This window comes from Hypanus sabinus, chromosome 5 (genome assembly GCF_030144855.1).
Source record: "Hypanus sabinus isolate sHypSab1 chromosome 5, sHypSab1.hap1, whole genome shotgun sequence".
Classification (NCBI taxonomy): domain Eukaryota; kingdom Metazoa; phylum Chordata; class Chondrichthyes; order Myliobatiformes; family Dasyatidae; genus Hypanus; species Hypanus sabinus.
The window spans coordinates 117,590,989-117,605,308 of NC_082710.1; positions in this window are offsets into that span (position 1 = coordinate 117,590,989).

Genomic DNA, 14,320 nt, shown 5'->3' on the forward strand with positions numbered 1-14,320 from the left:
TATACAGCACCTATTACACTCCAACCAGATACTTCTCCCAGTCTGTTGGATCATAGCAACCTTACTTTCAAATATTCTCTCAAGTTAGCTCACAAAATCTCCGACATTGGCACCAGGCAGGTAACATTTTTTAAGCTGTCAAGATTGCTTACAGAAAATATTGAATATGTTAAACCCTCACATTGTTTTTCCACTCTTCTGGACAGTCTACTCATCCAAGATAAAACAATGTTCTGATTGACCTGCCTATATTCTTTATCCGTCAAGTACCATTTGAAACCAATTAAATATGGTCAGCAGATAACATAAATGGTAGATATTGAAAACAAAGTTAGCAATAATCATTTGCAAACTTTACCCAAAGTTTTCCATAGAAAGAACAAATACAACTTTTCACAGAGTCACTCGCTAGAAAAACAGTGAAACTCCCAACCACTGTTGTCAGGCTTTATCTAGGACCTCATTGATGAATTTCAGAGTGCTCTTGCAACCCATGCATTTTAAATTAAGTTCTAAAGTTGCAGAAAAAGATGTTCTTAATGAAGAAGTAATATAGTTAAATTACAAAGCCCTTGGATAATCTTGGATATAATGTCCCGTTTGTTTACTGAAATACTCATTGATGGGTATACCCCAGACCTACTAGTCATAGATTATTTTAATGTGCTTAACCCTAATATCGTCTGCCCCTATGAAGCCCACTGGTTCACAGCGGTTAACATGTTCCACCACCAGCACTCATCGGGTCAATGACCTTCAATCTGAACAAAACATTTTATCCAAGAATATAAACGGTTATGCCAATTTCATGAAATGACAGAAATCTAACCTCAAGCTGCAAAGTTTAATATCATTTGGCAAGGCAATTTAATTCATGATGAAGATATTTTAAAGGCATGCCTGTGGCATATAAGCTTAACTGGCAGAAGATGAAGGTCTAAATATGAATCTAGCATTGTTGAAGAACTATTAAATAGAAATTGAAAAGAAATGGACACTGACCATTTCCTACATTTGGATTCTGTTGATGTGAACAGTACAACAACTTTTGATTATACTTGAGAAATAGAATTTTGAGCTACTTAAAATTACAAACTCTTTCTATTAATTACTTGTCAATTGCTGCCCAAATAAAATGATAAGAGGTTTTGCTCAACAGCTACTGTAGGTCTTGCTTCTCGTGGCAATATTCAATGTAAAGGTGATTGAGTTCTTGGCCACTGACTGTTCTCTCTAAGATAATCAAGGGAAATATCTTCTATAGACACAAGCTCATGGTATTTGAGATTTCATGTCACAGCAAAAGATCATGATTATATTTTGCTGCAGGTGTAATATTTTAGAAAGTTCTTAATGATTATCCAACCATAATTGGTGATTAAACTTTCTAACTTTGAAGGTTTAATATTGTATTTGCTGATGACTATGCCATCACACAAAATATTCCAATATATACACTGTTGGGGATAGTGGTGGAGGCTGAAACAAGAAGGACATGTAAGAGACACTTAGATAAGTCGATGGATGTTAGAAAAATAAAGGGCTATGGGTTACGTAAGAGGTAATGGTTAGATTGGTCATGGAATATAGCAAGTTTATAGTCATGAAATAAGTAGCTGCTCAACATCTTGTGTTTAAGAGTCTGTACTGTGCCGTACTATTCTTTGATCTATGTTTGATGTTCCATAATGGATTATGTTTTCTTAATTATAGTATATCTGCATTTGTCTTAATCTTATAATCATAATTTATCTTTTCTTTAAACTAAGTATGGGAAAAGGAATAGTCTCACACAAGGATTGCACAATTTTTGTAAGGATTTTTGATATTACTGACAAATGTATTTGCTTTGTTATATCTAGATTGTAATGTCCTTAAGAGTTCCTAGGGGTTACCCGAAGCAGGATACATGTTCAAGAAAACTTGGAGATGAAGATATACTCGTAATGTTCATGAAGGTGGAAGACTCCCTTCTACACTCTCCAATCCTGATAATCCATGAGATCCAAATTGTAATCCAGGCCTTCTGGACTTCTCCCCCATTCTGACTCACAGACTCAACTGGAGACAGCAAAATTTCATTTGTGAAAATGTAATTAACTTCATTTGCAAAAAAGCAAATCACTTTGGTTGTCTCTAACACTAAAGGCACATGAGTGAAAACATCTGGCTCATCCATTCTAATGCAATAGAATTGTTAATTAACCAACATAATTCCAATAGAACAGAATGGATGAATATCATACAAATAGCTTGCTTTAGGTACCATTTCCTATTCTCCAGATCTTACTGTTCTCTTGGAAAAATAGACACTTATATATTATAAATCAGATAGTGCAAAGTGCAAATATCTCTATACTTTAAATAAATTCTATTCACTATGGGAAGATATTAGATTAGATTAGATTAGATTAGATTGTTACGAACCCCGTAACTGGGTCACTTACCAGCAAAGATAGAGAGGTCTGTTGAAGTCTGATGGTACTATTTTTAACAGTATTTATTGATAAAAATACACAAAAAATAATATCAATGCAAACATACAGATAACATACGTCATCAATACTAAATCTAAAAGCGCAGGTATAATAATAATGCACCCTTGATAATGCTTTACGCCCTGCGCAGGCAGCGTTTATGGCCAGATGTTCTCAATGATAGGCAATTGGGTGCCGATAATCCCTTTAAACCTAGCCTATGAATGGTAATTTTTAATAGGGAAATGATAAAGAAATAATATTTCTGGGATATGAATCTGAATCAGAATTAGGTTTAATATCATCGGTATACGTCATGAAATTAGTTTTTATGACAGCAACACAACACAATATATAATAATAAAAACTGTGAATTACAGTATATATATAGACAACGTTTTTCAGGACCACGGTGTTACCTGACACAGTACAAAAAACTGGACTGAACTACGTAATAAAAAAACAACACAGAGAAAGTTACTCTAGACTACAGACCTACACAGGACTGCATAAAGTACACAAAAACAGTGCAGGCATTTACAATAAATAATAAACAGGACAGCATGGCAAGGTGTCAATCCAGGCTTAGGGTATTGAGGAATCTCATAGCTTAGGGGAAGAAACTGTTACATAGTCCGGTCGTGAGAGCCCGAATGCTTTGTAGCCTTTTCCCAGATGGCAGGAGGGAGAAGAGATTGTATGAGGGGTGCATGGGGTCCTTTATAATGCTGTTTCCTTTGCGGCTACAGCATGTAATGTAAATGTCCATGATGACGGGAAGAGAGACCCCGATGATCTTCTCAGCTGACCTCACTATCCGCTGCAGGGTCTTGTGATCCGAGATGGTGCAATTCCCAAAGGCAGGCTGTGTTACAGTTCCTCAGGATGCTCTCAATACAATCCCTGTAGAATGTGATGAGGATGGGGGGGTGGGAGAAGAACTTTCCTCAGCCTTCGCAAAAAGTAGAGAAGCTGCTGTACTTTCTTTTGCTATGGAGCTGGTGTTGAGGGACCAGGAGAGATTCTCCATCAGGTGAACACCAAGAAATTTGCTGCTCTTTATGATCTCTACCAAGGAGCTGTCAATGTTCAGCGGGGAGCGGTTGCTCCGTGCTCTCCCGAAGTCAACGACCATCTCTTCTGTTTTGTTCACATTAAGAGACAGGTTGCTGGCTCTGCACCAGTCCAATGGGGTATAACTTGAGAAACAATTAATTAAATCCTGATTTTATTTGTTTGAAGGATTGATCCAGTTTGTCCAATTTAATAATATTGAATAATACCATCATAAGGTAGAATGAAATATGTCGTATAGTTGTACTGCAGAACTGGTGTTCCACATACGATATTAGAATTCAATTATTGATTCACAGAACAATTTCAGTTCACTCTGTTGTGATATAAAAAAGAGATTAATGCTGTTGAAAAAGAAAGCATTTATTGAACTGTTAAGATTTGTCTCATCATGTCTCAACAATAAACAGATTTGTTAGCATACGAGATGGTCAGTTACATCAAACCAGTTGCTCTTATCAATTCGCAAACACAAAAAAATCTGCAAACGCTGGAAATCTGAGCAACACACACAAAATAGTGGAGGAACTCAGCAGGCCAAGCAACATCTATAGAAAAAAGTCCAGTCAATGTTTCGGGCCAAAACCCTTCCTTTGGGTATTGGCCTGAAACGTCAACTGGACTTTTTTCCATAGATGCTGCCTAGCCTGCTGAGTTCCTCCAGCGTTTTGTGAGTGTTGCTTTTATCAATTGATCAATGTAGAAAAGATGAAACATGTCAACTAATAAAACCATTTGCATCTGTGCAAATATTGTGAGGATAGCAAGTCTTGTTAATCTGCACTCGAAATCTATTGAAGTATTAAATGCTTTGAGTGAACTATGTTCCTCAGTCCATATCAAGAAAACTTTCTCCATATCAGAGGTAGGTAAAACTGAATGACATAAACTTATGGCAAGAGGTAAGAGATGTAAAGGGGATCTGAGGGGCACTTTTTCACTGAGGAAATGGTAGGTACCTGAAAGACACTGGTGAAGAGTGCTGTGAAAATAGAGTTGTTAACAGAGCTTAAGAAGTGCCTTGATGGACATTTGTATCACCTAAACATAGTCACTGCCAGCCAGCTGCTGGAAGATGGGATTCATTCAAAAGAGCTTTGTGGTTAGCAGATATATGTTGTACCAAATGGCCTATTTCTGATAAGTGTCATGACCAATTAAGCTCACTAATGCCTGTACTTCATTAGGAGGCTAAAGAACTTTGGCTGGTCCCTGTTGACTCTTACCAATTTTTATCAATACACTATAGAAAGCTTTCTGCTTGGATACAGAAAGGCTTGGTGTGGCAACTGCTCTGCATGAGACCAGAAGAAACTGCAGAGAGTTATGAACACAGTTCAGTGCATCTCAAGAACCAAGCACCCCTCTGTGGACTGCATCTATACTTCCACTGTCTCAGTAAAGCAGCTAGAATAATCAAAACCGCACCAATCCTCTCTTCTGCCCTGTCCTAACAGGTGGAAGATACAAAACACTGAAAACACATAGCACCAGGATTAAGGACAGCTTCTCTCCCACTGCTATCAGACACTTGAAAGGACCTCTTGTATGTTAAGATGGACTCTTGGCCTTACAATCTACATTGTTGTGATCTTGTATCTTACTTGCGCATCTCTTTTTCAGTAACCTTTACACTTTATTGCTTTCAATTCAAGATGGTACCAAGCTGTGATGTCCATTGCTTCCAGTTCAAGATTGAGCTGTGATGTCCAGCACTTCCAGTTCAAGGTGGAAATGTGATGTGATGTCCATCGAGATTATGGCTCAGACATTATTGGTTTTTTTTGGTTTGTAGGGATTGTTTTGTGGACAGTACAGAGAGTTAGGGGTCAAGTTAGAGTTTAGGGATGAGGGAGAGTTAGAGGTCAGGGCAGTAAATGCAGAACCATCAGTAGAATCCAGTGATTGAGGCACTCCAAATTCAGCCAGCGATCCCCAGTGTCAGGTTGACAGGTGCTGAGGACGAAGAACCATTGTCAGCGGGCACAAAGGATAAGTGCTGGTGAGCCTCCCAGGTCAGTGAGTCCTGTGGTCAGAAGAGCAATTACTGGGGGTCAGAGGTCCATGTGAGTCAGAAGGTTGAAACCCCTTGATCAGAATGTCCAGGAGTTAGACACCCAATGTCTATTGGTCTGAGAGTCCCAGTCTGAGACTAGGGGTTGTAACCCAATATCTATAGCAACTTGGCCTTGCAAATCTGAGATACCAGGAGCAAGGACTCCAGGTGGGCTGTCCTGGGGTTGGAGACCTGTCAATGTGTATGAATAGGTGGGTGAGTAGGTTGGAGTGTGGAAAACGGGTTTGGTACTTTTGTTGCTGTTATTGTTGTTGCTTTTCGTCTTGTTGCTGATGGTTGTGTTGTTCTGTTGAACATTGTGGGTATGCTATGTTGACGTCAGATGAGTGGCAATACTTCCAGGCTGCCATCATCGCATCTTTAATTTATGTCATTTATTAACACAAGTAGTGTATTTCACTGTATCTTTTGACATACAGATGATAAATACATGAATAAATGAATGAATGAATTAAATTACTTTGGTCTTGCCTTATTCTACCCCAGTGTCCTGTGCAACAATTTGATCTGTATAAATGGTATGCTGTGTTATGTTACATGTGACAATGATAAACCAATTCATACACCAATACTAATATGACTCCAAAATTCTTTATGAAAAATTTATCTATAGATCCTCAATAACTTTTAGGATGCAAAAACTTTATTTCTACATGGAAATCATGTGATACGATTAGGCAATTATCTCAAATGTCTAAAATAAGGAAGTCAAATAATCAATCTTTATGACCTTTATTTATTTAGAGATACTTAACAGGCCCTTCCAGCCCAATAAGATGCACCACCCAGCAACTCACCAATTTAACCCTAGACTAATCACAGAATAATTTATAATGAGCAATTAACCTATTGGCTGGACTGTGAGAAGAAACTGGAGCACCCAGAGGAAACCTACATGCTAACAAGGAGGACGTACAAACTTCAAACAGTATCTGAATTGAACTCCAAACTTGGATGTCCCAAGCTGTGATAGCATTATACTAACAGCTATGCCACAATAACACCCACGGTAGATTTCTAGGCTCCATTGATACGGTTTATGCTGGTGAAAGCATTATTCTCAGCAGGAGTTACCCACTTCCCTTGACAGAAATAAATTTAATTTAATGCAGAGCCTTAGTGTACTGACTACTATATACTGCCAGATTGGTATCATTTCAATTCATAATGTTTTAATTTGAAAAGGTGGTGGGAAACTCTCTTCTTGAATTACAATGGACATGTGATCAACATATTCCTGACTGTTATTAAGTAAAATCATACAGAATTTTCTCATAGTTAAAGTGAAGGAAGAAAAATAGATTTTCTTTTAAGGAAAGATGGTGTGTAAGTTAGACAGAAATTTCAGGGGATTATTTTCCACAGCTCTGCTGCATTTGTGTCAGGAAAAGGATGTTACAGGAATTATACAAATGGATCCACCAGAAATCACCAATAGAACTTCCTGCTGTTTTGGATATATGTTAATGGCTGGACTTGACTATGTGAGACATAATTATGAACTGAAGTTGATATCAATACAGCAATGAGTCATAGGAACAAAGTTAATGTGAATAAAGGCATTATTTTTCTTATTTTATATTTCCTTATAACATTATTGTGGTTGAAAAAGCCATTTGGAGTCGAATCTGGAGATGTAGATGTAACACGTGCAAACATGGAAGAGGGACCTGTTGGGTGAACCTTCCCAAACTCCAAACAAATTATTTTTTAATTAATTTAGGAATCGTACAAAGATATTAACAGGTGTTTCAGTACAATTTCAGTGGAATGCATAGTTTACTTCAATATTTAGGTATGGATAAACGGTTCCATTGAATTATACATTTAGAGATGGGAGCACATCTTAAGTGACAGGACCAACTTGGAATGTTCAGATAATTTTTTAGGATTCAATTTCAGATATGCATTTGGATACATGCTTTGATAATTAATGAACCTTGGAAACTTTGAACCTTTGAAGACGATGGAGTGAACTAATATGGTCTGAAATGATTTGCCTGGAAGAGAAATAACCATATAACAATTACAGCATGGAAACAGGCCATCTTGGCCCTTCTAATCCGTGCCAAACACTTACTCTCACCTAGTTCCACCTACCTGAACTCAGCACATAACCCTCCATTCCTTTCCTGTCCATATACCTATACAATTTTTTTTTAATGACAAAATCAAATCTGCCTCTACGACTTCTACTGGAAGCTCATTCCACACAGCTACCACTCTCTGAGTAAAGAAATTCCCTCTTGTGTTATCCCTTAACTTTTGCCCCCTAACTCTCAACTCATGTCCTCTTGTTTGAATCTCCCCTACTCTCAATGGAAAAAGCCTATCCACGTCAATTCTATCTATCCCCCTCATAATTATAAATACCTCTATCAAGTCCCCCATCAACCTTCTATGCAACAAAAAATAAAAACCTAACTTGTTCTATCTTTCTCTGTAACTTAGGTGCTGAAACCCAAGTAGCATTCTAGTAAATCTCCTCTGTACTCTCTTTATTTTGTTGATATCTTTCCTATAATTCAGTGACCAAACTGTACACAATACTCCAAATTTGGCCTCACCAATCCCTTGTACAATTTTAACATTACATTCCAATTCCTATACTCAATGCTCTGATTTATAAAGGCCAGCATACCAAAAGCTTTCTTCACCACCCTATCCGCATGAGATTCCACCTTCTGGGAACTATGCACCATTATTCCTAGATCACTCTGTTCTACTGCATTCCTCAATGCCCTACCATTTACCATGTACGTCCTACCAAAATGTAGCACCTCACACTTATCAGCATTAAACTCCATCTGCCATCTTTCAGCCCACTCTTCTAACTGGCCTAAATCTCTCTGAAAGCTTTGAAAACCTACTTCATTTTTCACAACGCCACCTACCTTAGTATCATCTGCATACTTACTAATCCAATTTACCACCCCATCATCCAGATCATTAATGTATATAACAAACAACATTGGAGCCAGTACAGATCCCTGAGGCACACCACTAGTCACCGGCCTCCAACCTGACAAACAGTTATCCACCACTACTCTCTGGCATCTCCCATCCAGCTACGGTTGAATCCATTTCACTACTTCAATATTAATACCTGACGATTGAACCTTCCTAACCTTCCGTGCGGAACCTTGTCAAAGGCCTTACTGAAGTCCATATAGACTACATCCTCTGCTTTACACTTGTCAACTTTCCTAGTAACCTCTTCAAAAAATTTGATAAGATTTGTCAAACATGACCTTCCACGCACAAATCCATGTTGACTGTTCCTAAACAGACCCTATGTATCCAGATAATTATATATACCATCTCTAAGAATATTTTACATTAATTTACCCACCACTGACTTCAAACTTACAGGCCGATAATTGCTAGGTTTACTCTTAGAACCCTTTTTAAACAATGGAACCACATGACCAATATGCCAATCCTCCAGCACCATCCCTGTTACTAATGACATTTGAAATATTTCCGTCAGAACCCCTGCTATTTTTACACTAACTTCCGTCAAAGTCCGAGGGAAAATCCTTTCAGGATCTGGAGACTTATCCACTTTTATATTCTTTAAAAGCACCAGTACTTCTTCTTCTTTAATCATCATAGTTTCCTTAACTACCCTACTTGTTTCCCTTACCTTACACAATTCAATATTCTTCTCCTTAGTGAATACCGAAGAAAAGAAATTGTTCAAAATCTCCCCCATCTCTTTTGGCTCCACACATAGCTGTCCACTCTGATTCTCTATGGTCCAGTTTTATTCCTCACTATCCTTTTTCTATCAATATAACTGTAGAAACCCTTTGGATTTATTTTCACCTTACTTGCAAAAGCAACCTCATATCTTCTTTTAGCTTTTCTAATTTCTTTCTTAAGATTCTTTTTACATTCTTTATATTCCTCAAGCACCTTATTTACTCAATGCTGTCTATATTTATTGTAGATCTCTCTCTTTTTCTGAACCAAGTTTCCAACATCCCTTGAAAACCATGGCTCTCTCAAACTTCTAACCTTTCCTTTCAACCTAACAGGAAAATAAAGATTCTGTACCCTCAAAATTCCACCTTTAAATGACCTCCATTTCTCAATTACATCCTTTCCATAAAACAAATTGTCCCAATCCAATCCTTCTAAAACAAGTTTAATTCCTGGGATGTCAGGACTGTCTTACGCAGAGAGGTTAGAGAAACTGGGCTTGTACACGCTGGAATTAAGGAGATTGAGAAGGGATCTGATTGCAACTTATAAGATTATTAAGGTATTGGACAAGATAGAGGCAGGAAATATATTCCAGATGCTGGGAGAGTCCAGTACCAGAGGGCATGGTTTGAGAATAAGGGGTAGGTCATTTAGGACAGAGTTAAGGGAAAACTTCTTCTCCCAGAGAGTTGTGGGGGTCTGGAATGCACTGCCTCAGAAGGCAGTGGAGGCCAATTCTCTGGATGCTTTCAAAAAAGAGCTAGATAGGTATCTTATGGATAGGGGAATCAAGGGATATGGGGACAAGGCAGGAACCGGGTATTGATAGTAGATGATCAGCCATGATCTCAAAATGGCAGTGCAGGCTCAAAGGGCCGAATGGTCTACTTCTGCACCTATTGTCTATTGTCTAAATCCTTTCACATCTCCTCAAGTTAGCCTTTCTCCAATCAAAAATCTCAACCCTGGGTCCAGTCCTATCCTTCTCCATAATTATATTGAAACTAATCATATTGTGATCACTGGACTCTAAGTGCTCCCCAACACATATCTCCGTCACCTGACCTATCTCATTCCCCAACACTACCCCTTCTCTAGTTGATACATCTATGTATTGCTGCAAAAATGAAAGGAAATGAAATTAATGAAAGCAAATTAGATTCCAAACAGAATTGTATAAATGTTTGAAGAAAAAAAAAGATTCCTTAATCTGGATAAAGAATCAGAGAATAATATTAATTATAAGATCTTAAAGAGTTTTTTTCTGTCTTCAGTAAGTCAAGAATTTTTTGAAGTGAAGACGCAGTTATAATGGAAGTACTGTGCAGCTAATTGCATACTTTGCATTCATTTTCTCACAAGGAACAATGTCATAAGAATATGAACATTGGTATTGGTATCAGCTTATTTTTGTCTAATTACTACGATAGGGTGAAAAGCTTTCCTTCTATACTTTTTGTACAGCTCGAATCATTACACGATGCATTAATGTAAAAAGGTAAAACAATAACAGTGCTGAAGAAGTTGTGAAAGCTATCCAAAAGTACTATGCATGTAAGTGAATAAATGCAAGATCATAACAAGGTAGATTGTGAGATCAAGAAAACCCTTCAAGAATATGATAACGGTGAGGTACCCACTGCCCTAGAGTCTGGTCATATGTGTTTTCAGACTTTTGTAACTTCTGCACAATGGGAGAGGTGAATGGAGGAGGGGAGAAGAGAGAAAATCCAGGGTTATGGGTTTTTTGTTTATGCTAGCTGCTTTACTGAGGCAGCAAGAAGTATAGATGGAGAGGATAGTTCCCAACATGCGATAATCTGTGCCCATAACTCTCTGCAGTTTCATGCGATCACGTGCATAGCAATTGCCAATCCAAGCCATCATGCATCCAGATAGAAATTAAATGAATGTAACTTGCCCCTCAATATTGGAGATGTTGACCTGAAAGAGAATGCTACCTATGGATTTGGAGGATTTTGAAGAGACTGTAATCGTGGTATCTCTGCAAAATGTTGTGGCATCTTTTACATACAGTCTGTGTTGTAAAAACACACACAAGTGCTGTTACCTGGATGATCATATGTTTTGGGTTGGCTCTTCAACACACCTGTCCACTTAATAAGATTGTGTAGCTACCTTGAAAACAAGGTGAAGTTCTTTAATAATGATACCATAAGATATAATAAAGTCCACTATATTTAATAATAATAAATAAACCATAAGACCATATTAATGTTTTCCTTGCAGCAAAATGGTTCTTGAATGTGGAAGGTACATATGTTTTCCTAAGCCTGCAAAGTTCTTTGTCTTTTTTGATTCAGGAATGTAATATTTTTCAGGGGCAGGTTATCAGAAGACCATTAATTTATAGATGAATAGTGCAAGGACCAGATTCTTGTATACTTCAGTAAAGGAAGGAATGATGACTTAGAATTTCCCTCTGAATGGGCTCAACTGTACTTGTGTGTTCTGTGGCTTAACAACTAAAATTTGACATGATATTAATCCTGAAGGGAGTGTTATATAATTTCTTAATGATCCTGATAATCAGATCCATTCCTGTTGGAGCAAGATACAACAGCACTGCAGTGAAATAGATTAAAACAAAAATAAAGTGATGAATTGGTGAAGAATCCTGACTCAACATTCATACATTCCAAGGATCCATTGTGGATTCAGTGTCTTTATATAGTTGAAAGAAGATAGAGCCAAATTTCTTAAGGTAATCAAAGTTTAGAAGGATGATCCATGTCATTCTTGAGTGATAGGTTCTAAGGATTTTGTGAGGTGAGAAAAGGAAATACAGTATGCATGGTGCGTGTTCGCAGCTCTGGACCCAAGTGCGGAGGAACGGCAGACCATCAGGGTTGGCGCTGGAAACAACTCAAGGCAGAACTGGAGGGAGGGCAGACTCCCTGCATAGAGATGGAAACTGGAGGTTAGATGTCAGAAAACCAATAGCATATCGGAGTCATGACTGTGGAACACCACGAGACAAATCATTCTCCACAAGCATATGAGGACTCTCCTGAGTGCTAAATAAGAGTCCTCCTAAATAATCGTAGAATGTTAGAAACACATACCTGTTCCAATTAACTTTACAAGATTAAACTGAAAGCTTTTGAGCTTAATGGCGCTGACAATTAGGAAATGCAGGTTCTCAAGAAGCCCAATGCTCTGTGGTAAGCCATAGTGGTTAGTAGTTAGGAGCCACTGTTAGGAGTGGACCAGTGGTGGGAGTGGGAGTGTCAGTCCTTGGCTCAAAGGAGGCTTTGGCTCAGAAGAGGTTTTGGCTGTGGGTAATTTGCCCAGGTAAGTTTCAGTTATGTTTCCCTGGGCCAGGGATAATTAGTTTAGTTTAATTGGCTGATGGGTGTTCTTCATGCGAGATGTTGGAATCTCCCAGCGAACTACCTCTGAGTGGAGTGCAGCTCTTTGAAAACTGTGCTAGGGATCTGGAGCAGCAGCTGGACAACCTTTGGCTTGTACAGGAAAGTAAGGAGATAGTCATTTAGAGTTACCGAGAAGATGTCACCCCTAGGTGGCAGCTGGGTGACTGTCAAGAGAAGCAATAGGATGGTGAATAGGCAGTTAGTGGACAGCACCCCTGTGGCCATTCCCCTCAATAGTAAGTATACTGTTTTGGATACTGTTGTGGGGTGTGACCTCCCAGGGGAACGCTATTGAGACCAGGTCAATAGCACTGAGCATGGGTCTGTGGTGCAGAAGGGAAAGAGGTAGTGATAGAGGACTCAGAAGTCAGAGGAACAGACAGGAGATTCTGTGGATGTGAGCTTGAAACCCAGACGGTATGATACCTTCCAGGTGCCAGGATCAGTGAAGTCACGGATCATGCCCACTGCATTTTGGAGGGGGAGTGAGAGCAGCCAAATGTCTTGGTACAAATTGGTACCAATGACATAGGAAGGAAAAGCAAAGAGGTCCTGAATAGATAATTGTGACAGACAGGCTGAAAGCTGAGAAGCAGGAGCCACGGGGGGTAGTAATTTCTGGATTGCTACCTAAGCTATTTCCAGTTAAAAAGAGATGAAAAAAGATGAAAATCATGAAATTCATTTGAACACTGTGCTATTAATAATGCTTTAAAAAGTTCCTAAGTCATGAAGACATGACTATTTTTGTTGGAGGGAGAGTGCAAAGCCATGGCTAAATTTTTATTGCTATACTGTAGGTTTTATTTTAGCAGTTCTTTAAAATCAGTGTGTTCTGCTTTTAGCATATTTGGGTTTTTGGCTAAAGATAAGGGCTATGATGTTCAATTTAGGAATGATGTTTCAGCCAATCAGGATAGTGGAACTGGGAGAAGGTTCTAGAGAAAGCTCTGTGATGGGTTTCTGGATTTTTTTGGCAGGAGTTGCAAAGGAGACAGGAGGGAAGATGGCTGAGGATGTCCTCAGAAGGAGCATCCCCAATGCACAAGGTTCTTTGTGCAGATGAATGGTTCCAAGGAGGAAGGGCCAATATTCCCAAGAAAGAATCCCTTTGTTTGCGATGGATTTCATCTGAAGTTTGGAATGTGGTGTGTACTTTCATGCAGACTGTCGGTCCGATGAATGAGTAAAACAACTTCAACATGAGTTCCAACTTGATGTGCACATTTGGACTGGTTTCACTGTAATGTGCACTTTTATATTTTTCCTTTTTTCCCCACTAACTGTCTGCTAATGCTGAAATTTATAAATATACTTCCTTTATAACTTTATGCGGTATACAATTCGTTACTTCTTGTTGATGGGTAATTGTGTATGGACAGTATTTACATGGCATTTTCTCAGACCGAGAGTTCTTTAATTGGAACATCACAACGTTCCTGTTTGGTTGATCCCAAATCAGACTGACCCTAGATCACACCTATTGTTTATGAGTGGTGGCCTTCTCACCATTGAGTCCCCTGATCATTAGCGAGGCTGGTAATGAGCCAAGTTTCCATACAAGCCCAGTGAGGAGGCTGCATATACAT